At 40.1% G+C, this 27,247-nt stretch overlaps 1 long non-coding RNA gene across 1 annotated transcript in view; it reads right to left on the reverse strand.

Annotated features, from left to right (window-relative positions):
* Positions 1 to 8,732: 8,732 nt before the first annotated feature.
* Positions 8,733 to 27,247, reverse strand: part of LOC116394485 (uncharacterized) — a 59,849-nt gene continuing 41,334 nt past the window's right edge. Inside the window, exon 3 of the long non-coding RNA XR_004213467.1 lies at positions 8,733 to 19,065. This is a non-coding gene — a long non-coding RNA (uncharacterized LOC116394485). The remainder of the gene's footprint in view (positions 19,066 to 27,247) is intronic.

The following is a 27,247-nucleotide window of genomic DNA, read 5'->3' on the forward strand; positions in this document are numbered from 1 at the left end:
ATGATTTGGATTATACACTCACAGACTAATGTTTAAAAAAGTCTCTATTTTTGATGCAGTTCACTCCCTCTGTATTTCAGTTGAGTTGTTCTGATCGTGTTTTTGAGGATGGACGTCAATTAATTATTTTTGTGGAAAGGTGATTTTAATTTTGTGAAGTTTTGATGTGTAACAGGAGTGTGACAGCAGTTTAAACCGGACCACTAGGGATTCAACTGGCATCTTCCTTCCATGGATGCTACTGTGTGATGAGAGATGCACAAAAACACAGGAGATAGGTTGAGGTAAAAACCTTATTCCTTTGATATCATCTTTTCAGTTGTGTAATTACCAAGGCTAGGACGGAGTGACTTGGATCACTGATGGACAACCAGCCTGCCAGGCAATGGGCACTTTTTGTATATTTGCCCGGTGAGTGATTTGCAGAAAGACATCCTTGTAAAGGCCACCGCCATCGCTCTCTGAGGGCACTCTGGGTGCTGACACTTCTTGTCTATCAACTCTAACGTGGCTGTCAGCGCAGAGCACACTCTCCCATTTGCTCGTATTGTACAGTATCAGCAGAGACAACCACGAAACAAAGAACTATAGAGCAGACAAAGATGTCTTTTAGTGGATATTGACCCACAGACAGTTTGATTGCATTTAAGTAAAGCGCTGAAGGATCATCACCACCAGGGATATAACATAAATAAATGCTGAACGTTGGTGCACGTGGATCCTGCTCGAGGATGTTTACGCGTGGGCACTGATTATTTGTGTGTTGAGGTATGGACAACCTGTCAGTTAACAACAAAATGAAAGATAATCTGCAGGGTACAAATCATGTTAATAACATCCTTTTAAGAGGAAGTAAAAAAAAAAAGTCAATACTTTCCTTGAGGCATTTCATTACAGAACCCTTTCTACTTTTTTCTTCTTTTTATTGTCTTACAGCAGACAAGCACCCTGGAAGCGGAGGCCTATAACGTGCTGATAGGAAGAATGAGTTGTACAGTTGTCAGCACTGGATTGATGAGAGTCAAGGGAGCATCGGTGTTGATCCTGAAGGAGGGCAGGAGGCAGTCTTTACGGGGAGTCCCATCACTGTGGTCAGTCTGGGGGTTGTTAGAAGTGCTCATTAATCATAGTCCTAATTTGTTTTTACACTGTTGTGCTGACACAGACTGATTATTATTACAGCGGTATTTAGGTGGGAATCTCAATGGTCAGAGATGTCATTGTAGTGCATGTTAAAGGACCCAGTGAGGCTTTCCCACTGTTACATGGGGCAGGTTGAGGTAGGTGTCAATGTGGATATGTGAGCGCTCACTTGTCTTCATAATAAGATGTCAATTTGTGGAAAAGTGTAAAGTAAACCTTAGGTACGCTATTAAGTGCTGCCATTATTAAAAACGGTGCAGTTAGATAGCACATTATTTTAATAAATAGATTATAACATTATTAATTCAATTCAATTGTTTTTATGACATCACATTTTCAACAAAGCAAATTGTTATCCTCCCGTGAAGTACATCATTTTTAAATTACTGCTTCAATGAGCATTAGCAAGAGCACAATATCTATGGCGTGTGTAAGCCACATGTTGCAACACATGTGTACATAGACAATTGTGTTACCAGTTAAACCGTATTCATAAGCACGGCTCCCAAGGGGACCTGAGCTCGAGACTTTATAAAGCTCTCCTCTTGACAAGCCTTGACAAAGCCACATAATTATATGAAATCTGGATTTCCTAATTAACTATGCCAAACCAGAAAAAACTAAAATAGACTTTAAGTTTGCATTCACACCAACCCCCCCTAATCAAATCAGTTAAAACACCTGTGCTTGTCTGTTTTAGTCCAGCTTGGTGTGACAGTCTTCTCCGTCCGCTGAGGTTTGACGGAAGGTAGAGCGAGGTGTCCCTCCTTCAGAAGATTAGCGGTTCGAACCCCGGCTCCACCAGTCCACTTCGATGTGTCCTTGGGCAAGACACTTAACCCCAAATTGACCCCGAAGGCTCTGCCATCGGTGTGTGAATGATTACATGGTCCTGATGGGCAGGTGGCACCTTGCTTGGTAGCCCCTGCCATCAGTGTTTGAATGGATGTGAATGGGTGAATGACATTGGAAGACTTAAGGCGCTACACAAGTACAAGTTCATAACATTAGCATCATATGAATGTGCTTATTTTTTGACACGTTTGGCAGCAACCCCAATGTGAGTAACAATGAAGAGTGTTTTTATTATTGTTGGTATTATTGCACATTGCTATAATGTTAAGCAAATGCCTGTAAGAGTCTTAAACAATACCTTTACCTTTTACCCTACAGATTTGACGAATTAGCCATTTCACTTTGGGTCAAAATGGGAGACACATTATCAAGTACTTTGTTGCAAAATTATCTTCGAAGAATGGCTTCATCATGAGATCGTCTGGACAAGTTTCCTTCCTGTTGTCTTAATAATGACGTTTTTGCATTGAACAAATTTACCGAGCTAGGAGTTAAACCAAGGAAAACACTTCATCTCCTCCCCTCCGTGCTGCAGAAGTTGGCTCTGCTCAATGAAGTAGAACCACAGCCTCATCCATCAGATTGGCTATACATTCAGTCAGTTGATTATTACAGCATCTGAGGAAATGTTCCCTCCCCTTCACCAAGCCCACTTAGAAGGGTTAACCCCACTGGAGAGGAAACACAATGTACTGTGGCAATGTCATCCTTTTGTTTTGTTTTGTTTTGAGAGGAAAGCTGTTATAATAGTAATAAGTGCAAGTTGTTTTTTACTGAAAACGTTTTTACTTACCAAAGTAAACCAGTAGTATTCCAAAGAAACATATTTACAAACAGTGCACACTAGTATTTGTTCTCATACTATATATTTATGTTCAGAGAAGATCTTGCAAACTAGATAAATAAACTGAATGTTGTCATAACCACTGAATGCCAGAGGCATTAATGAATGAACATGATAAGTTTGTGTAACTATCCAGACTTATGTGATATTATAAATATAACACCATATTTCACATTTACACCAATTTGAGATGCAAGCTAACTCTAAATAATTTGATATCGTTTGGTAATCTTTACATAGCACACACTCACATAAATAGCCTTTTCACTTAAAGCTGTAGGAAGTGAAAGACCTCATTGTTTGTTCTCACCAGTAGCAGATAAGGCCAAAGGTTGCTATGGAAACTCAGCCAACTGGAGCCAGAGTCCAATTTAGGAAAACCACAAAGTCAACATGAACGCGTGCTCTGGGTTGGGAGGGGGAACAAAAAATAAAAAGATTGTGATTATGCAGACCACAATCAGAAGTCTAAATATATAAACCAAGAGACCCCTGGATACAGTGACACATCACCATTAATTTCCATCAGTTCAGGTAAACTATCATTCTGGAGCACAGGCGGAGGCCCGATGACACATTTACAGTATGTATAATGTGAGACTGTCACTGCTGCTGAAACCATATCCTTTTATTTATGCAAGGCAAGGCCAAATACAGCAATGGTTATGTGCTTCCTAAATGTTTTAAATCAACCATATATTTTGGAGTTGAGACATTTAAGGTAATATCTTCGTGGTCCCGCCGACGTCTTGACATGAGAAACTGAGAAGCAGTGTGAGGACGTAAGACTGTGGAAACGCTAAAGAGAGAGATTTTTTGAGAATCTTGTTTTTAGAAACCGTAGCCAACTTATTACTTTATAAAACATTCAAAATTAACTTTCATATCCGCACAGCTAACACTTCAAGTTAAATGCAGTAGTTCAGGGTAGACTGACAAAGAAACAGTTTATTCGTATATTTTTAACTCTAATTTAATATGTATCATCCAATATATCGAAGACATGAAAACTTTCATGTGAAGTTTATCAGTGTTTTTCTAACCCGTAACAGTTTTAAAAAGGAAAACCGTCGACAATATCAATCTCATCAAAAATATGAAAATAGCTTCAACATTCAACACATCATACTGTGTGGTATGAGTGAAAATATATTCCAATCTGAGCGCCTCTGCGTGAGACTCCCTCTGTTTTTCTTACCTGGCTGTGATTACGATGCAGGACGCTGACATTGATCAGACTGTGGTGGCCACATTACGCCTAACCAGCCACAAATCTGGAGAGCAGTTAGACTCCAATTAACACAGGCCAACGGGATTTCCTCGGTTGCATCAAATGTCGCACGCAATGGCAATTACGAAGTAAATATTCAGAACATGCGATCAAGTTTGGGGACCTGTGTACTGGAACATCCTGTTTCAGGCCGTGCAGGCCACAGCATTTAAAGAAGTAAAATAAGTGCTTTATCTGTGTAACAACAGACACACAGATATATACGTTTTATCCTCAAGGCACAGAACATGTGAATATACAATAGGTACTTGTTATCATTACACTCTTTTCATTACTGTTTTCAAGACTTTTTAGACAAACTATATTATGACTTTGTCCATGACTTTTCTGGACACATTACTTTTTCATTACTTTTTTTGCCATACTATACTATGTATTCAAGCAATACAATATATCCACATTCATAATCACATACATGATGCACGATGATAAAATAAGAAGTCTGAACCCTCAGCAAGTTCAACGACCACTAAATTTAATACCGTTAAATCGACGTGCCTTATTCAAAGGAAGTCTGACAAGAGTGTTAAATACTTCACCATCTTGCTCCTCTATCCATCATCCCCCCCCTAAAGCATGTTCAATCAAACAATTGAAGTCATGAAGCATACCACAATATCCACGGTAATGTGATTACCAGCACACGTTGACTGGGAATCAATAGCTCAATGTAATAAAATAAAGAACTGAGAAAAAAGACCTCATGTCCTCTGACAGTTAGACTGTAAATCCCCAATCCAGCAAAAAAAGTGACCTGTCAGGTTTTAACCCACCACTCACCTCCAGGTCTTCATCATATCTTACAGGAGGAAAACTTTCTAATTAGCCTGTCATTTAACATGACAAATGTGGCACAAATGAGTGACCAAATTATTGATAGTGAGGGCGTTTTTTTAGTCTGGGGAAAAGTCCATTACACTGCCAGTTTTAGCACGGGCGACTCCCGCCACTGGTGTGGTACCTGTCCAAGAACAACTTGTCTGAGGTCGCTGCAGAGCCGGGGTCTGACACAGTGATTATAGGTGGTGCACTGGCTGAGGAAAGCTGCGGTTTTCGTGCTGAATATCTGAGAAATCCATTGTGAGCTTTAGCTTTTCTTAAGTAGCTTTTGACTGAATTATTTGCCGTAGGGAGGAAGCGAGCGAGGCCCCCGGTTTGTTACTAAGTGTTGTATCTCAGCCGGTGCTGTGTGGATAGGTCTGGGTGATGAGGATATATATTCACGTATGTGTTATGCAGTTTCTAAGTGTGTTCATTTGTTTGATCAGAGCATTTTGGAATAAGTCTACAAGAACTAACTATATTTGTTAAAATGGGAAATTTTATACAAAGATTCAGATGAGTGAAAGGATGGGATGAGTTGAGGTGATCGACGCTCTAGATGCCACTCACTTTGCTTCACGGCTAAGGGACCGTTGACGGGAAATATACCATAATCAACACTCAAATGGAGCCATTGTGTATGGCAACGCTTACCTGATGTGTACCAGCAGAGACCCTCCATGCAAATCTGTGTGATGGAGGAATTGAGATATGGGGAGCGCCTGTGGGTTTGGAAAAACTATATCTTTCTATCTGAAGAGCCATAATGTCAAGCATGTTACAGTCCATCAGCTGGATACCTGCCACAAATACCTTCTACCAAGTGGGCTCCAGGGAGTCATATCACAAACTTTGAGGTTCTTTTTTCCATCTCTTTTCAGACAGAACTGCCTTATGACATGCTACAGCAGACTCAAAAAGCATATACTGGAATGTAAGATCTTTGTGTGTGTGTGTGTGTGTGTGTGTGTGGTGGATGTGATGGTGGGCCGACATATGTGTGGCATGTTTCGGGGGAGAAATACGGTAAGCACGATGCGTGTACGGATTGTCATGACGTGTTTCGTGCTGCTTAAGACACATTGTAAACTCTATCAGTCACCCAATAAATCCAGCTGGAGGGAACACACAACACATGATATATGGCTGTTTAATAATTGTGAGCTGAGGTGGAGGTGTAGTGGACTGGACTGAGCCTGAATGGGGTGTATGGGTTCAGCGTTAGTGGGGGTGTAATCCATTGGGACTATACGCTACAGCTTGGAGAGTACCAGCCTACCTGGGGTAGACACAAGGCCCTAGTCACAAGGGGTTAATTGTAGGTGTTTAAAGAGCACATGTCATTAAAGAGCTGGTGCGTGGAAAGAGTTCTATTTATACATGGCAGAGGTAATGAGGTGAAATTATTCTGTCCGACAGAGATGGGATGTGACCACAGCAGGCTGGTGGAGACTCCCCTGCCCTGGCTCGGACTCCTGAGAGTGTTTTCAGTCCAAATACGGGCGCTGAAACGTAAGCTTGCTAATTAATCCCCATTTACATACTTCCAGCTGTGGTTTCCATCGCGCCCTACAACCCAGGCGCCCTGTCACAGCAGCAGGCGATTGATTGACTAATTAATGATTCCCCAGATGCAACAATTAAATTTAAATTAAGTTAATAGGCCTCAGACGGTATTATGCTATGGTAATGTTTTCATTTCTCATGTTTACATGATAACATATATAAACACAGGAATACATGGCAAGGAATCACACAAGCAACTTGAAGGCTTTTAGATATTTGTTTTAATCTGGAGCCCTGATAAGTTTGTAAGTTTGTATGTTATTGAGTGGAGTACACATCTGTAGCTATCTGCTTGACACCAACCTGTGTGCTTATAGCACTGTAGCCGCACTGTGACAAAGTAATGTGAGATTGATTAAGTACAAATATCCCTGGAGTGATTAAACAAGCTCTCCTTGCTCCACTAGAGGGAGCAACTCCATAGGGATCACACACATAAGATATGAATACATGGTTCTGTTTGATAACATGTAACAGCTATACATGATATCATTTGTAGGTATTAACAAAGAACGCATAGTTTTCTTTCAAATTCCCAGCATTGGCCACTCATCACAATAAGTTAAATAACATTGGTTGAATAAAATGTAATCCTACAGCATTGTCACATGTTCAATATATATACATATAGATATACTGTATAATAAAGAATGTAAAGCAATGTAATTCTACTGCACCTTACGTGATGGTTGCTTTTCGGATGCTTTTTTTGGCTCTACTATTTAATTAATTGAAAAAACAACACACATGTTGTGTACTTTACTGGTCAGTAAGGTGTGGTTCTTGGCCTTGTCTTTAGCTCGTTCTGTGCTGATGGACATTGGATGGAATACAGCCTGAGGACGTCCACTGGGAAGAGTCTGTGGTTGCCAGAATCTGATCACTGAGAAGGCGCATGTAACCGAAGAAAAAAGAAAACAGCAAACTGAATAACTTGCCAAAATCATCATGCAATTTCTGGAGCACTCTGAAATGCCAAGGGAAGCTGGATCTCCTTCCTTTGCTTGATAGTTTTCTTAAATTACGGCTCAACTTCCTTTAAATCCCTATTAAGCAGCTTTGTTTTCCCCCAATTGATTTTTATACATTTGGAGAGGAGAAAATAGAGAAATAGCAGAACACCAGAGAGAAGTGAGGGTCTGTGATTAATAGATGCATACAGCAATGAAATGTCCGTCATTCATACCGCCTTTTCCCCTGGCGCTCAGGTTACACGGACTGAAACAGCGTTTGTCCATATTAGTGAGTTCCCAGTTTTTACCCTTCCTGTCTGCCTGCTGGTAAAGGAGAGAGGCCAGAGTGCTATGGCATGACGGTCAGTGGCACCCACCCTGCATTTCCATCGGCGGCTGCTGTCCGCGCCAAGCCTGAAAAAGGTGAGATGGCTGATATATACACTCTCACACACACAAGGCCATCAAAAATAAGTGAGAGGCCACCTCAGTCTGGATTGGTAAACTTTCAGAGACCAGAAATGTGAATTCAAGCACGTACCCCGAACTATGAAATACTTATAGCACTCTGGCCAATACACTCAAAAGCTTAAAGCGCTTAGTAAGTCACATTATCTCCCTTTGTAACACTGTAGCAGAAGAGAATACATAAAACTCATCAACAGTGATGACATGCTCGCAGTTGGCTCGCTCAGTGTCGATAGTAAAAATGTCACGAGTCGGGTGCGTATTTCATGCTTTTGATTTAAGCACGAGAAGAGTGTCCTGCCTGCAGGCAAACCCACACAAAACGGTAATTCACAGTCTTTGTGTAAATATTCTCTTTGGCTGTTGTCTTTCGGTTGCGCCTCAGTATGACTTTTCCAGAGGAAGGGTGACGTGCAGTCGTCATATAAGGCCTGTCTGGGCCTTCATTGTTTCAATACCTCATTTCAATTACACAAAAAAAAAAAACAGCTTCTCTTTCTTGAAATAAGCAGTTACAGTATATTACATATACTTACTTATTGCCATCATAAAACCTGCTAAACCTCCTAAAGAAGTGCTAAAATAAAAATTCAGAGCATATCTAGAGCCTCCACACTCTCAACATGGCGTCGGATGAGCCAGCGGCTAGAAGCTAATGGTGCTGCCAGCACCATCAATGCAAACAATGCTGACGGGTGGCCACTCTTCGGCGACACGTGCAGACGACAGCGGCAATCTGCAGCGTGTTAATGCGAAGCATTGGGCTTGTATCTATCTCCAATGTCAACACAACCCCGTCCTTATTACAACCTCAGAGCAACTGACTTAGAATAAAGGCAGGTGGGAGGCGAGGTGGGAGGTCAAACAATCACAGGACAGCGTACGGTATACTGACACGCCACGTCCAATAGTTGAAAAGAAAAGAATGTGTTGATTTAGTTTGCTGCTAAATTAACGCTCTGAATACCTTTAAACTAAAAGGGTAACTTAACTATTTATTTATATAGCAGCTTCTTATATTAATGTGATCCCAACTACAATCACCACATATTGTGTGAATGTGTTGTATTTGAGTTTACGTTAACACTTTGTGGTCTTTTGTAAATTGTTATGTCACTCTCTGGAGTTACAGCAGACAAAGTCTCAGTCTAGTTTCTGTTGACTTTGAAGTGAAGCCCAGCAGACAAACTCAGCCGTCAATCACGCTTTAATTACTTAAAACATAACGACATCAGTCACCTTTGTCTTGGCGGATGACAAGCTGCCAGCTAAAGGAAACCTGATCTAGTATTGACAGACGTAAATACATTTTATAACCGTGTACAGGTTCTAAGTCCGGGTCACAGCCTGAAAACTGTGAAGTCAACAACTTATCATTGGTTTATCTGTTCAATCCTTAAAAAGATGTCAAGACAACTTTGGTTTAGCCATGAAAGTAAGAATTAAATGAAATCAAAAAGAGGAAAGCAGAAAGTGACGAGTAAATGTAAAAGCTTGTGGTTCAGAATTGATGTTTTACAGCAAATGGAAACACTTAAACGCATCACCAATTAGTAGAAAGCAATTATGACCTCAAAAACACATTTTCTACTCATTTCTAATAAATGAGAATGCATTTCAAATCAAGCAAGTTGAGAGGTCAGAGGCTTGTGTGCACTGATTGGAATTACCATTGTTCTCAAACTTATTTTTCATAGATAGAAAATCAGCTTTTTTGCAACATTCAACCAAAATGTGTAATGCACTTGGATGTATCAATATCTCCTTTTTCAAATCCTGCTCATCAAGATGAATCCTGAGGTCAAATGAGGGCTGGGGTCTGAGAACATTCAAATCCGTGGCCCCTCTTTCAACCTCTGAGGACCTATAGCTGCTGCTGCAGAGGAAGAACTAATCAACATTTCCCCTAATTAAGCCACACTTCATCAACACTAATTCCAAACGGAGTGATCAAACTATGTTTGCAGTGTTTTGTTTTGGAAACCTTACGGTGGCCTTTTGATGGGAATCACAGGTCTGTCCTGGTCAGGCAGCTGCTGGAGAGATCATCGTCTGCGTTTGCATGGCACCCGCTGAGAAGCCGAGCGCCATGGGAGAGCTCTCCCAGATAAATTTCCATAAATATGAGTGATGTGCCCCTTTTCCACTTTGGTGTAGGTCCCTAAGGGAGGATGTGGGGATAAGAGTGCGTACGCCGTAACATCCGCAGACCAATAAGTTATCTGCAAATGTGTTTCTGGATTTACTGAGATTTGTTTTTGCAGTTAAGTTGCAAAGATCAACATTTTTAATGAGGACATTATTTGACCCCGTGACTGGTAACAGCTTCCTCATGAAAAAAAGACATGGCTGGATGTGTTAAAGAGATAATTACTTGTACAAATTACTTCTAGCATGTGGTGTCTTACTATGCGCATACCATTTCAAATAATCAGTCACTCTAAATCAATCAACTGTAAAATAATGACTGCAAATTTAACAACCAGGTAAATAATTGAATCACTCTTATGAAAAACATTTCCCCAAATTTTGGTCCTCCACAAGCTTCAGTAATTACCACATTTTCAGTCTTTCTTTATTTCCTCCTAACAGTAATTAAAAACTATATAATGACAATATTACACTTACATATGAAAGCTTGGTACTGAAATAGGAACACTATATTTCAAAATCATGAAAAAAAGAGAGAGCAGCTGTCCTGGTTTAAATAAATATAAAATAAAATGGGCTTTATATGTTTCAACAAGAACCTCAGCTCACAAACGTCATGTCACCCCATACCCATTGCAGTCTTTACAGATGTTTTCCCCCTTTAGGAATAGTAAGGTCAAAGGGCAAGACCTCCAGTGCATGTGATGGTTTATATACGGACTAAGCCCAGCATAAATCAATTCCTCAGACATAAAAAAGCATTTAAGTTGATTTTGGGGATATTGTTCTTTCAAAGGCAATTTGCAGTTCTGTGCTCACCCAGATCTTCAAGCATCTATTATCCCTCCCCTTCATCGCTTCAACGCACACACTGTAAGTTCAACTGTGCTCGGGACAGTAAATCAAACTCCTCTGAGGAAACCATTTATAAAAGCCTGACGTCCGGCTTCCTATTTCTGATTGCTGATTACACCTCAGAGTTTCTGAATACAGCTTTGCTTGTCACCTCGGGACCAGCGAAGGACAAGATTAAGAAACCTCCAAGCTGTAAATTAACCACATACATTATCTATGGCCCCAAATTTGATCCGCTGATCACGTCTCCTCTTCGCAGCAGCCCGAAGGGAGGCCTCCAACCTGGACATGATGAAAGAGAAGAGAAAGCTCTTAATGACTTTAACAGCGTACTGAATCCCTGCCTGGTCTTATATTAAATCACTTCTTATATTTCTTACAGCTGGCTAAACTTTGCATGTCAACTCAGACAGAAGTCACAAACCAATGCCGAACAAAAACACGGATTATACCTCAAAATAAGTCAACATTAGTGCATCACTGTGCGCATGAATGGACACATTAATATCGTTATAATACCTTATTTCGATAACACGGCGGACAAAACTGCATATAGCTATTACTTTAATATGGTGGCCTTTCAGAGGTCAACTTTTAAGCGTGACATGCAAAGAACAAAAAACAATAGTCCTGAGGCTGTTTTAAGACTTAGGATCTGCAAATGACGTGTATCGATGGCAGCATAAATCAGATTGATTTAATTTTAATAGCGACATCTCCTCCTCTCACAAAGTTAAAGATGAATCCACATGCTCAAAAGTGTCCCTTTGTGTAGACAGGTCAGGGAACATAGCTGAGACAAGATAAAGCGGAACTATTACTTCATTTAAAAACGTATCCCAGAGAGTTTTACTATCTGTAATCCAGAAAGTAATAATGTGTTTATTTTAAAAGCAAAAAAGTAGGGAAACAAATCGCATGTGTTCCTATGTTTCCATAAATTGCATTATGAGACTCAAAGAGGATTAAAAGTAGTAGCACAATATTAATCATCTGTTTTTTGTGTAAATTAGTACCCAACACATTTAATTTCTATTTTGCAATTTCACCGCACTATTGCTTACTTCTATTTTTATCATAACTATTCATAAAACCCTTTTTTGTGTTGGAAATCATATTTTTCTTAATTTTCAAGCACAGGTCATTTAATTAAATCATTGTTTGATATAACATTGCTAAACGTTGCAGGTTTGCCGTCTTAGTTCGTCAAAGTTATTTCTTCCTCCGCTCTGACATAGCTTCGCGTCTCATCCACGCCCTACTCCGAACATGATGTAAAAAAAATAGGTAAAAGGCCTCTTTCATCAGTAATTGATAGGTGCTTGTTTTGGTTCAGTGGCGTTGTGTCACTCTTGCCACTATGCGTTAGGAATATATCAGAGCTGGAGTAGTGTGAGAAGGTGGGGAGATGGTGGAAACAAGTGTGTCATGAGCAGAGAGAGTGGCACATACGCCATGCTTGTCAGGATGACTAATAGCCCAGGGCAACAGGTCTCGCTGTGGGGTGTTAACAATCAGGTTGTAGCCTGACAGCCAGCCACATGACTTGAATACAAGTTGGTCACCTGCACTTTGTATCTTAAAAGGACCTTTGTCTCAACCAGCTTTAACTAACTGCTTTCACCTTTTTCATGGTAAAAGTTAACATTGTTACCAGGTGTTAAAATTGCTTAATTCCTCAACATACAAGTTTATTTAACGTTAATAACAATAACTGAAATTGGCTTTTGAAACTATTCACCAACACGAAATGAAAGACATTTGTATTAACGCTTCAGATCAAAACACATGGATCATTTAGCCTTTAGTCTGAAACTGATAATCTTTATTGGACAAGTCAGCTCAGACGGCAGTTCATCAATTCAGAGTGACATTTACACTCCCACTGACCCATAGGGGGGTAAGAGAAGAAGAGAAAACCTGCCTGCTCAACACACTGTGCAACAGTATCCCAAAAAACTTCATGGTAGTAATCGCGATACAGTAGCCAGCTGATTCAGATGTATTACATGATTATGTATTATGTTTAATCTTGTCATTGGAGCTTTTGGGCCATTATACCGAGGGTTGTGTGATATATTGTATAGTATAGTTCGATAATTAAGCAATATATTAAATGCAAAAAATGTCTTGCCCTGTAATTACCTTGTAATATTAGACTGGGTGAAACAACTGACAGCCACCGGTTGGACCACTTTGTTAGATGCCTTTGTGAAAAATAAGAAGCTCGTCTGTTGGCCAGCTTCCTGTAGAGGGTGAATTCCCTTTCAATGAATACTTAGTCTTCACTTCCCCGAACTTGTTAACTGTCAACGTGCACAAGTAAAAAGACATCTCGACAAAGAAAATAAATAAATACCTTTACGACTCGATGTGCGGCACGATCTCCTAAAAATAAACCTTGGAAAACACACCTATTTTAGCTCTGATTTACCTCGCTTCTTTTTTTAAACTCTCCATATCGAAGTTGGTTGGTGGAGGCCATAAGCGGAGTTGTTGCACGTACAGTATTTAGAATGGAGTGGACGCGTCAGCACTGTGCCGAGCAGCACTCGAGAGACCTGTTTTCTTCCAGACTGAGCAGCAGTACATGCTGCCATTACACAGTACATTTGACATTATATACAGCTGGTCATGTGCATCCAATAGCCCACATGTTGACAGGGAAAGATTTGAACAGTTGTCCACACGAAAAAACGAATACAAAATGTAATACTATATTAAAAAGCTTTAAGATGATGTATGGAACTATTTTAAGTTTCAGTAATATCTACTCATTTTTGAGTACCTTCAACAGATCTTCATATCCTCAGGTTTGCTGTTGTTTTAGTATCTATTGTGAAATAATGGATGCACCTGAACATGCTGTACAGATGCAGGTTTACAGAGTAGGTTGTATCACTATCTATGACAAAGAATTAAGAGAGATCTTGTTTTGCCTACTGTCCAGAAGGCTCAATATAAAATGAATACAGCTCTGCTCCACAGTCGCACACAAATGACTCCTGGTTTCCGACACTGTTGACGTCTCTTCCAATTCTGCCCGTTCATTTGCACATCAGTGTATAACGGTAGAGCTCAGGTTTGTTAAAAACAGTGTTAACAGCCAATTAGTCATGAGTTGAGGTGGCGGACTTTATGTTGCCCTGGAAGACAGGCGTTTTTTTCAGCGGAATTTTATTTTCCAGGTGTGTTAAGCCGTTTTTATAAGGTGTGGGCAGACAGTCGTGCCCACCCTGCAAACAGTTATGTAGAATGTGTCGGGACAATAAAAAAAGGACCACCAGAAATTTGTTGTGGGATTGAATTGACTTCTATTCAAAAGAGAATCCGCCCGATGAGTGCTGGTCTGCCAGTTCAGTTCATAAAATAGGTGTTGCTGTTTTAAAATGTAAATGTGTAACATATCATACTATGACATAACACAAAATATGCCAGTTTCAGTGTGGTCACCTTGCGCTCCTTGTTTTTGGCTCTTAATTTAACGTTTGTTTTGAGCAAATTGGTTTGCACCTATCCTACCAAAATTAAACATGACGAGTTGACTTTTATGTCATGCTACTTCGCATCGATTTATATCCGTCCATATGATTTAATCACATTTTTTCAATTTGTGCAAACACAAACCTGAAAGAAAACATTGGAAGTTCGAAAAAGTCAAATTGATGGCATAATAGCTTTTATGCTTTTCCGCTGACGTGGAAAATATGGTGTATCTAAAAGAACGTAATGCGAGAAAGGGCAATGACGAGACAAAACATGTCATGACACATGTGTGGACTGATAAGAAGACTCAAAAGAATACACAATACTCACCAACTGCTTTCTTTTCCACCTCCAAATATACACACAACAGTAATGAAAGGAAATGCGCATTGATTTACATATACCTGTATTTTGTATGGTTGTACATTTCCTGATTGTGCTTTTAACACATGTAGCAAGTGACTTGTACTTGACTCAAATCTGGCATAAAGCCATATGTTAAAATCTAAATAATATGTGTATCATATTTCTCCCAAGGCAGTTGTTTTTGTGAGTCATGCAGTAATCTGAGGGGAATATTTTTCCTCCAATCCAGAGATGTGACTGCCTGAGGTCTTGGCAAAGTCCTGCACAGTCCGGGAAAAACTCCACTGAGCACTTGTGATTAAGTGTCTTTATTTAAGCCCATGAACTCAAACGAGCAATCAGAGCCAAACCGAGGCTCCAAACTTCCTCAAAATCATGCTGCTGGAAGCACTGAAGAGTGTTACTGACCCGACTATCATCATTTATCGCCTGTCAGCTGGTACTCCACATTATACTTTAGTTGTTAGATTCACAAATGTTACAAACGTTGCAATTAAACAAAACACATTTAAGTTTTTCCTTTGAGGTAATATTGCCATCATTTTTTTTTTCAGAGCAAGGCAATACTTCGACATTTGACTGACTATACAACATTTTGTTACATCATTGCAGCACACTGACAAAGGAATTATGCATAATTATGTGCATGTCTTTTACTGGTATATAGTGTTTTCCTCTAAACAGACAGATCTGGGACATTCTGTCCCTTGGCCTCAATCCAGACGTCTGCAATGGCCTCATTTCATTGTTCTGATGTGCTGTCATGGCTGAAGCTCTGTGTATATTCAAAATAGTTCATGCATGTATACAAAATAGCATAACCTTTTGATTTATCCTGATTATTTAAATCTGCAGTACTTTAGGACTTCAGCAGCTGGTGCTTTTAGAATAAAGAGAGAAAAGTAATCAGAACAGGTTGAGAGATACTGCATGTTTGGGTGATAAAGCATGTTTTTCTTTCTGTGGTTTTTATGAATGAGTTCATGTTCCTGTGTGCTGGCAGTCCGGTCTTGTCTCTGCCTGTTTGCCAGTGAAATTCCCACATTCTCTCTGTCTTGCTCACATCACTCGCTCTGATGAGCAGATAATGTCAAGGAAGTTGGATCATGGAAGTGTTTTTATTTAGTCTTCTCAAAAAGATCCTATAATCTGCTATGTGATAGAAACAAACACAACACTGCTGCCTCGTGATTTAACAACCAAATGCTTTCATTTGTTGCATTATTCTGAATAAACCACTAAATGCTCCATTGAACTGTGTATATTATGATAAGCGCTGAACAAACAAAGCTCAAGTGTGATTAAAGGGATGTGATTTTATCCGCCTGTGTAAGACACCAGCTGGGTGTGAGGACGTGTGCTGGTGTGCAGACATGTTGAAATACTAATTTTAGAAACATTTGAAAGGAGGATGAGGTCAGAATTTTACTACATTAAACACAAAACACACCTCAGAGGGATTCAGTGGGACTAACTTTTGAGACATGGTCTGGGTGATCAGTTCAGATGTTGAGGCAAGACCTGAAAAAACACCAGGAAACACTGGGCCACTGGTAAGCTTTTGGTTGAATTTATATAATAAAAAAGGTTTTGAAAAAACTTGATTAATATAAAATAGGAGGGCGGATTTATACAGAATACATACTTGCACATTGAGGCAGTAGTACAGGTTTTAAAGGACTCAAAACCTTTTTTAGATGTTTTATTGTGTAGGAAATACATTGAATGTTTTTAAATTAGATTAAAGGTGCATACAAAAAGATGGGAGAATTTTGATTGACTCTCTACGGCTCTCAACATGGCGGCAGCCGAGACGGCGGCTTGTGGCAAATAGCGCTAACGGCGCAAACTGCGTGCTGACAGAGCTAACAGTGTTTACCAGAGGGAAAACCGGAGGGCAAGTGATATGTCTCCACCATAAAGCTAGTGGTCGGGACGCCGTCATGAGCTGTAACCGCCATATGACAGCGGTGCAGAGCTGCAACCTTGACCTAGCCAGAGGGGCATAAATATGCAGTAAAAGCACACGCATCCGCACAAAGCGAGAAGAAGCTCGGATAACGACACACACAGAGGAAAAGCGACTTCATTCTCTGCTCGGGTAGACATTACTCCACTATATCTTTACAAAGCAAATAGTTGTTTGCTGCTATATTAATGTGCTGAATGTAGTATATTGCTCTTTTAAGCCATAAGAATACAAAAAGATTAAGAGAGCAACAAAAAATCGAAACAAAACAATGTGATCTCATGGTCGACTTACTGCCCTTTTCACTGGACTTTTCACTGGACCTTCTGCCACGCCCTTCATCAACAGATGAAGTTGCTCAGTTGCGAGAAGGACGTGTTCACATGCACGCTGATCCACGCCTGTTCTAGGACGTCTCTTCTGTGTTGGCTCACAAGTTAAGCTTGAAAGTTCATTCTTGACCTTGAAAATATTAGTTTGGCAAAACATCCCAAACTCAAGGTCCACTTGTGTCTTTTTCAGGATTTGACATATTTCATCAGGAAAATATTACAAATGTTTTAAAGGGTAGCAAATCAATTGAATGCGACGAGAATATCAAACAATTCTGTGAAATGATTGCAGTACTAAGGGCCCGGAAACAACAACAAAAATATAAAATATATACATTTGAACTTTTTGGTTTCTGATATTTTCTCAAAAGAGAAATAAGGACGAGTGGTTTACAGAGCAGATTAAAATCATAATTAATTATTTGTTGGCTTTATTCAAATGTCAATGATCTTAATCACCAGATCTGTCAGTCAGCTTTGACAGACAGAACATTTCAGACATGTCTACGGGCATGATGTGAATGGGTACATGATTGTACATGAGAGCACAGCCAGGCATCTTAATCCTCTTGTTGATGAACTATTCAGTCAACAGCTGGAAGCTCTGGGGATGCTCCTCTGTGTTTTTGATAGATCTGCATTTACATGTGTTTTTATGTGTGTGTGTCCTGCCAGTATACTATTTCTGAAAGAGTGCGTGTCACAGCAGGTTCAGACGGCCAACACACTAACCTGTTTAACTCACTCGGCGTCTGGGCCACTGATGGGGGCCCTTTACTGCTCCTGGCATGGTCCAGCCCCTAAAACAAGCTCCCGGGCTGCGGCAGCGGTTAGGACCCAAACCAAGCCTCCATTCACCTCATCGACCCAGCTGTTTATTTTCAGAGGCATTAGAGGAAACACTCGACAGGGCTTATCAGATCCAAACAGTCGCACGTCTTTGTTATTTTACACACAGGCCTCCTCTCAACTCTGCCTCATTTTCAGTAATTGTTTTCTTTCTTGCTTGGTAGAATAACACGGAGGGCTACATTTAACACAAGTGGTAAGGGAATCCGTCAGTGTAAACAAGGCAGATACAATGCACACTGGGATTTTATCTGAGCCTTTTCTGTTATTCTATGTTTTTTAAGGGCAGGGCCGGAGCAAATATTGGAGTGTACGTGTGTTAAAGTGAAATTGGTGAAATGAAATACAGGCTGCTTGACGCGGAGTCTTCAACCTCCCATACAGACTTCTGTTTTTCTCAATTACTGCTTCACTAAACATCGGACCCACTCAGGGCCACATACTGGACCTCTAGTGATACTGGACTCATATGCATTAGGGTGAAAAGTTTACATCTAACTCCTTAATTTCATCTTCTTTAAGCAAACTATCGTCATCTCACAGCAGAACAGAACTTCTTTACTTTTCAAAAATGCCAAAAAGTATGTTGTGATGCTAAAGAAAGGGGAGTTGTTGTGACACTGTAGTACACATGTTCAACATGGTGGCAGTGTTGCACTGCCTGTGGGACACCTAAGGCCCTCCGTGCCACCCAGTACCAAGCAGCTGCAGACAGTGCTGCTGATTATGAAGCATCCATGGGGATGGACAGACTGATTTGACCAAATTGTGACGCACAGTGCTCTGCACGTCAGGTTAATTGTGCTGCTGATTGGGATGTCGATGCATGGACAATACACATAATACCGAGTGTGCTGTATCATGTGAGAGCTAATCATTTCACCATATCAAAAGAGACAGCCTTGGTAGAGAAATCAGAGAGTTTTCAGTTAGCAGGAAATGTTTGCAGTCACACATGACTGACAACACGACCTCTGTTCAGCTGCAAAGTCCCCAGACAAGCCAACGTTACAGCCGAATATCAAGGCAATCATCATCCAAATCCCCCAGTCGACCTCCTCGCGCTGCCAGCCGGAGCTCTCGTGGATGGGCCGAGCTCCACTCTGCCAACTGCGCTATAAAATAAACACACAGTAAATCCAGCACGATTAACATTAATCATGATCACGTCACTGCTAATGCACTGACTGAGGGCCATACAGTGAAATCACAGTGACCTAGACCCTTGTCTACTAGTGAGGAGGGGGTTGGCACAGACAGGGGGACCTTCAAGAACTACTCTGTGATAACGATTAAAAATTTCATTACATTTATAGTGTAGTAGTGTTGTGAATGAGTTTCAGACCACGAATGACGTGACCCAAAATGCACAAATCAACATAGGTGTTAGACACGGTAAACTTTACTTTATTCGTGCGACCCCTGTATCTGGAGGGAGCACTGCTTTGAAAACATGCAACTTTTGGGAAAGACATTCATTTAAAAGGCTCTTTTCAACTGTGGCAGTGCCAGACACAGTTTGACTAAAAGGTCCCACTAGGCTTGTAACTTATTGTCAAGGATTGGATTTCAGCTAAAATTAGCCATCAGACCCAATTTATTACTCTGATTGAGGAGTCTGAAAACGCCAGTAACGGGCTCCCCATTACATAAGCTAAGCCCTGAGTTGAAGATATCATGTTGCAATTTAATTCAACCCATATCACTTGTGAGGCAAATGTGTAAAGTGTAGTAGTAATAGTAGCTTAGGTTTCCCCAAAGTATTGAACTGGCCTGAGAGAGGCTTGGAAAAACAGCAAAATCCCTTACCAACTTTATGGAGGTGGCCGAACAAGCGTCTTTCCTTCGGTGACTTGACTTATTAAACACGCTGGAGACTGTGAGTTATGAAACGGTAGACCAAACTCAAACTGGCACATTATAGCTCAGTTGGTTTGAGAACAAAATGCACCACAGTTTGTGAGCAGCAAACAAGATCAGCTAGAGCTAGGGCACCCCTGTCATTCATGATCTTAATTCAAAATAGTGCAGTCCTAACACAGTGAATTTAACTAAAATGCGTTTAGGTTACAATTACAGATCGATAGATAGACAGATAGTTCACAAAAGTCACAACTAGACATATTAATACACATGCTTAACAACAACTCAAATGGGGTCAGTGAAATAGAGACATTTATTATGCTATCATAGCCATTTATGAGGCCTGTCGCATCAGTCTACCGCCATAAATCATTTAAATATCTGTGGAACAGAGTGCACAGTTCTCCGAGCCGTAAAAGACCTCTTTTACATGTATAATTTATCCTGTTTTATTGCAAATTCTTTATCATTGTACTGATCCGTCTTTGAATGAACAGTGGCAACAGTGTTTCTCCAGAGGTTTGCACACAAGCTCGGCTGAAGACAAATGTCCTTTTGAGTGAAAAGTCGTTTGCTCCTCACTGTTTAAACACAGGTGTTGATTCTGGTGAAAATGACTGCAGCTATACTGCATCCCACCCTTTGCTCTTTTAAATATGAAACAGGCCAAATGGCTCCTCTGATGAGTACACTTAGGCAGAACCTGCGGACACTCCATCAATTACTATTATCAGGGATTATTTGACATCCCCCACACCAACACACACATACACTCCCTTTCGAGTTTTTCAACCTACTACGAGCGGTAGAAGATCATAAAAGTTTTCAGTTTGAATAGCTGTGCTGCTTGTAAGTGTGTACCGGCTCTGCTGCCAGGAAACACTCTGTCCTGCCACACTGCTTCAGTACATGGAGACAGGCACTGCCCTGGCTCTGGACACGTACAAGAATATGGGCCAGACACCCCTTTCTCCTAATGTCACGTACTCTTCCCAAGCGGGATGTTTGTCGCTATGCTGCGCAGAGTTGAGAGAGAGAGAGAGAGAGAGACTAGTTTCCAGCCTCCCGTATCCTTCGTATGTCAAGGACGCACATACATATTGCTGTAGAAGCAGGCGCCGATAACATGTTAACAGCGTTCTGTGCTTTCTTTCTGGTTAGATTATCTGAATACGTTTTCCTTCCCAGGGTGCAGTATGGATTCCTGCGTCTGTGGTTGGCACAAATGCATGTCTCGTGGCACAGCTTCTGGCTTGTGGCACTGGCATCCTTCGAGCCCACACCCAGTGCCATGCTGCACTCTCTTCCCCACTGACATCCTTCACTCTGACCAGAGACTGTAAACACCACTGGAATGGACCACACACACACACTCCCAGTGTCTGAATGAGCTGCTTTGGTGCAGGAGCATGCGTGAAGGAAAACACATGATGGAGCTTAAGGCCCAATCAGTAACTTTAGCATTTTTTCACCATAGAAATTACAGATGAATTCACATCAATTTCAAGGGTTTGATATGTAGAAACAGTCATTTTGTGTGTTTCTCATACAATCATATTTCAAAATACAGATCAGTTTCAAACTTCTGTTTACAAACATCACTGATGTAAACAAACATTTTGGAAGCTCTGTTGCTTCAGCTAAATTTATATTAACAGCATTAAAGAATTACTGGAGGAAATCCTGCCACTAAACCTTTTTATCTGTAAATGTATTTGTCAAGTAATTTTTACAGTAATTAATTGAAAAGTAAAAATGATTGCATTAACTGTGAAACAGTGTGAAACAAGATCTTCAAGAAATACTTATTTTATTTGAATACACAACATTTCCCCAAAGTTTGTCAAAATAAAATCATCAAGATGTGAAATGTGTTTTTTGTTTTTATTTAACTATTAATAAAAATACAGTGTTTTTTTTATCCAACAAATCAGGGTCACAATAAGCAGCGGCACATTAAACAAAATTCACAACAATACAAAAGAAGCAAATTTAAGAATTGCCTTTTAAACAAAGACGTTCCAGCTATTGAGTCTACCGACAGACAATGCAGGCCAGCCAACTTTAGCATACAGGCAGCCACGGTGACTGAGGGTCTTCAGATTTATAATGATCTGCAATGCTCCATGAAGTGCATTGAGCAGATGCATGCAAATGCAAAACCTGTCAATCACAGGCATGAAAGTGCAGCAACAAGTCAAAAGACAAGCAAGACTTATTTCTGAAATAAAAACCTCAGCTTCGACCTTTTCAGAAGTTGCTGAATATGAGGCTTAAAAGAAAGAGAATCATCGTTTAAGATTCCAATCTATTTATATGAAGATACAGATATTCTCCTTCAAAATAAAAATAGATGAAATTTGATTTCATCAGTTACTATTTCCATTTTGTAAACTGCAGCGACAGGTGTCATCTTGCAGCAGGACACAAAACACCTTCTGAAGCATGGGAACAAAATCTGGTGAAACTGGACCTCCTTATTCAATTCTTGGACTTAAGAAACAAACACAAGAACATGAATTTCAACATCAGATATAAAGACATAAGTACAGTAAATGTTAAATGATATCCTAACTGGCATTGGTGTAAATTGGAATAGATGTCACAGTGATGCAATAGGTGAGTCGCTGTAGGAAGTGGTCTGTTTGTACTGCACGACAAATGTGTACTTTGCAGGCCTCTGCGGGTTAGAGCCGCGTGTATATAATGGCCAAGCTGTACAGTAGCTGACCACTCGGTGACAGATCCCAGTTGACAGGTGGGACCACAACACTTCTTCTAAATGCCCAGAGGTCAGAGCCTCATTTGTCATGCCTCTTAGGCACTTTAACAGACACTGAATTTATAGTGCAAACAGGTATCTTGTGGTTCCTGTGAAAATGTAGAAAACCTACACTGACACTAAATACTGCACTGCCCTTTCTTGATCACAGCAACTTCTGACAGGGACAAGACTTATCTGCTTGGAGTGTTTTAAGCACCTTATTAGTTGAAAGCCCAAGGCACCAATCAGTCACTGAAACAGAGTTTTCCGAGTTCATCCCACCACGAGCGTCGCAGACTTAAAACATACTTGAAAATACTCTCCAAGCACCGAGTCATCCTGTCCACGAGATTTACAACCCCAGGTGAGGCTGGCGGACAGGGACCTATACGGGAGGGTGCTGTTTGTGCTATCTTTCCTGCTTTTTTCCCCTCTCAGCTGCAAAAAGTGGGGTCAAGTTGTTCCCCTGCACTTCATTTGAGTGAGGGTGAGGCAGGCGACAGAGCTCTCTGTCAATGAGCAACAAGTATCCCTGGCAGCTGACATTCATGGGTCCCGATAGGCTGCCATCATGCCCTCCAGATGACTCCATTGATTTATATTGGAACTCTGCGGTCAGACTGGTTTTACTGGTGTAGCTGCATCAGTGCCCTTTGTACTGAAGCTTACGTCAAAAGCGCAACATACAGTAAACAGCTCTGCCAATCCGTCTAAATATTAGAAGGAGGAATGAAAGAGGGATCAAAAAAAAAACATGGCCGTGACTCAAAAGACCTTTCACATGGGTAGAGGCAGACTGCATCTCGCTCTCATAGCTCGGAGGGAGTCGCCAAGCTGCGTGTGTTTTCTCACCAGTTTTAAATAAACAAGCCAAACTCAAGATTTAATGAACAGGAAAAGCAGGCTGATGAGAGAAATCAATTTATTTAAGGACTGATGCCACATGATAAACAGTGAGCTCTTAGCGTCACTTATTTTGCATTTCTGGAAGTGCAAACGACTGCACGGTTGCCAAGAAATACATAACACATTTATAATAGCCGGTGAATTTGGCAGTGTAAACGTAATTTAAAGAAATTATTCTAACGATACTATTGTGGCGCAGCTACGGAATCTAACACAGTTCGGGAGATTATGGCACAAGGCTGTGAAAGAACTCGTGTGAGGTCATATAAGCTGAACCAAGGTGAATCCCCCTCATCCGCCAAAGCAACATTTGCATGATAGCCACATAATTACACAGGTCAACATCAATACACATCCACCCAACCAAAATGCAAACTGCTATCTTCGCGATCTGTTGACTTTGTGAGCAAATGAGATGAGCAAATGTTAAAATGTCTTAAGAAGAACTGAGCAGTTAGTGTGCAAACATGTACAAACAGCTGTGAATACAGCATGTTTTTCTATATGAGCTGAGAAAAAGATCTTTGTGTGAGAGTTGAAATACAAGTCACACTGGGCACTGAATCCATGAATCCTTAAAGCCTTTGTTTAGGACTCAGATGGGAGCTGCTGCAAAACTGTTGGCGTAAAACAAAGGTCCTCTGTGTGTATATGTGTGTATGCATTTCTTTGAGAGATAGACCAATAAATCTGCCAGGCTGATATATCGCCAACATTAGCTTATTGCAGATATGTTGGTATCAGTATATATATGATAGTTAGTAAGAAATTGCAGTACAGACATGGCAAAATAAATGTGAAGTAATTGTAAATTAGTGTGCTTATGCATGAGTAAATGTATCAGTGTCTAGTCATAGTCACCTTATAATAGACTTCCATGGTATATGTTTGTATGTTCTACACACACCTGTGTGCATGCACACAGTGTATATGCTGTATGTGTAATATATTTATGCATATTTATGGTTTGGTCATCTTATGATACCAAGTCAGAGCACTTTAAGAGTGAACGTAGGTTATGACATTGTTATTCAGTGTTATCTATTAAAAAATAGTGTCTATTGATATTTAAATTAAAAACTTGACTTAATAAAAAGCAAATAGTCATTAAAACATCATGAAAACATTGCTGGAGTAAAACTGTATGGCCCTCAAAATCAAGTTTATTTCTTGTTTTATCTATTCAACCTTTATCCAGAGTGTACCTCATGATAATGGATCGGCATATGGCAAATTGATTTTGTGAGACTACGTGCTTTCTTTAGAATACTAGCTTGACAGTCATACTGGGAAAGATAAACAACTTCATGTAAACATATTTACTGTCAGGTAAATCTCAAGTTAAAAGAAGCTAATCTTTCACCAACACAAAGTGCTCAGCCAGAAGAGCTCTTTATGCCACATCAGGGAAAAGAGAAATGTGCAAGAACAACACAACCAAGTCACTGATGATTTTACAGGAGTCGAAAAAGAGGAGATATTAAAAAGAAGAAGAAAAAAAGATCCATGACAGTATGCAGGACTGGCTTTCAGATCACTAGGTTGCAAAGCATTACAGCCTCAGGGCTTTTATCATCCCTAGCGAGGGCAGCCGGGTCGGAAGGAGAAATGAGGAGATGCACTCCGCTTTGCTGTCAGGTGGGTTTCAGGTTCCCGTCCGCCAAACTGTTTTTAGTATTGACTTTCACCTTGTAGCCTGCTTCCAGCTCTCCCGGGCCCACTTATCATGTACAACAAGAATGATTGATGACCTGGGGGAGTGATCAGTAGCTTCGAGAGCTGATGCAGCATGCCGGCTCATAATTCTTTGACCGTGTGTAGAGATTAAATTAAACTGGAAGCCAGTCAGAGAATGAAAGGCTACTACTTTTCCTGATTTTTTTTTTTTTGAAATTCAGTGAGACAATGTAGAAACAGGTGCATGATTTGTTTGACACCCATGTTTGTCTATGTAAATGTTTGTCCGTTTGGCATGCCGTGTACTTTTTTCCCTTGTTTTAGTGTAAAGGTTCTGTTAATGTTTAAACTTTCACGTGTAATCATTTATTTAAATCTTTAACGGTCGCGTATTGATCCTTTTCATTTCGAAGTTGAAAACAGCAAAACAAATCTTAGTGTTTTGTATGTTTTACTTCCTACAAGTTATGACACCTGATTTACATGCACTATGAACTAAATAACACTGTTGAATTTGAATGGTTTATAGGAGAGAAGATGCAATCAGTGGTTTCAATGAAACAAGGAAACACAAGGTGTGAAAAGACCCAACTACAGAGCAAACACAGATAACAACTTTATTTGATTAATAGCTAAGCAAACAGTTAACTCTGAGCTCCAGATCAGGGGTTGGATATGCTGATTTGTTTATTTAACAACCAACAGATACTGAAAACTGTCAACAGGCATTTCTCTGCACCTGTGTTTATATAACTGTGTCAATCATCTTCAGCATCAGTTATGAAGGATATTTGATACTTTTCTGACTTTGCTTTAACGGAACAAAGAAAACTTCTGGTTCTCTTTATTAAAGGGAATTAGGTAAATGTTCATGAATATTCTTAATTGTCTACATATACCTACAAAACAGAGCTGGTTGGTACTAGTGACTGGGTTCATATCTAATAGAAAATATTGGGAGGCAGAGCTAGATGGCATGGAACAAAACCGCAAGTCACATTCAAATCTCCCAAACATGCTATATGATCAAGCCGATGTAGCCACCAGGCCTTCAAAAGCTTTTCCTGCTATAAGCACAAAAGGAAATATTAACACATGACTGTGCACAGATACAGTATCACAGTTTTCAGTGTCTACCAGCCTTCGTTTCGTGCACGTTTAAACTGGACATCACACAAAGTGGTGACATATAAGGAGCAGGTGGAGGGTCAGAGACCATGTCTGTAGACAGGTCTGCTTATCCTGGAATGTGTGTCCTTGATCCCTGGATTATGGCTCATCTCCTCTTCTCTGATCCAACCGGCCCCTCAGATCCTATTGATATATTACCTGTCTGTCATGATATGCATCGTATCACCTGATGGACCCTCAGCTAGGATTAAACAATTTGTAATATTATACCAGTTTGAAATTAGTTAACGTATCTATGTATAAATTATCTTTCTACCCAGACAAAAATTGCAAAAAGTTAGTTTTCATAGTAGAAACAAAAGAAATCCCAAAATATGTATATATACTATATATATATATACATACAGTATATATTATATATATTTTATTATTTGCAGCTAGATACATTAAAAACAAGATGACTTTTGAGTGACATTAAAAGCAAAAAAATACATATAATAAAGTACAAGGTTTGTTTTTTTCACGCACAAATTAAAATCATTATACATAATACAAAAACTTAAATTAGAGAAATAGTAAAGCAATATTCATGGACTATACCTTAATGCTGTCAAACAATATATCAAAAATGTTCCTGCACAGTATAATAACAGCAATATTTAACAATATAGAGCTTCTAACTGGTATAGGACCAGTAGGATCAAACAGAATAACCATCCAACTAATTGCCAGCATCAAAGGATTACAGCTATTTTACAAGTACCATTTAACAAGAGAATTGCTACAGTAAAGTGAACGTCCTGTGACAAAGTTGAGCAATCAGTAATGTTTTTTTATGAGGCACATTCCTTTGCAAGAGGAATGCCAACCGAGTGACCTCAAAAAGAAGAGCTGTGCTGGATGTGGGCTGGACTGTGCACTAACGTAACCCATCGGGTCTTCGAGTCCCTCCATCT

This window comes from Anarrhichthys ocellatus, unplaced genomic scaffold, assembly GCF_004355925.1.
Source record: "Anarrhichthys ocellatus isolate YVR2014 unplaced genomic scaffold, GSC_Weel_1.0 scaffold40, whole genome shotgun sequence".
Lineage (NCBI taxonomy): Eukaryota > Metazoa > Chordata > Actinopteri > Perciformes > Anarhichadidae > Anarrhichthys > Anarrhichthys ocellatus.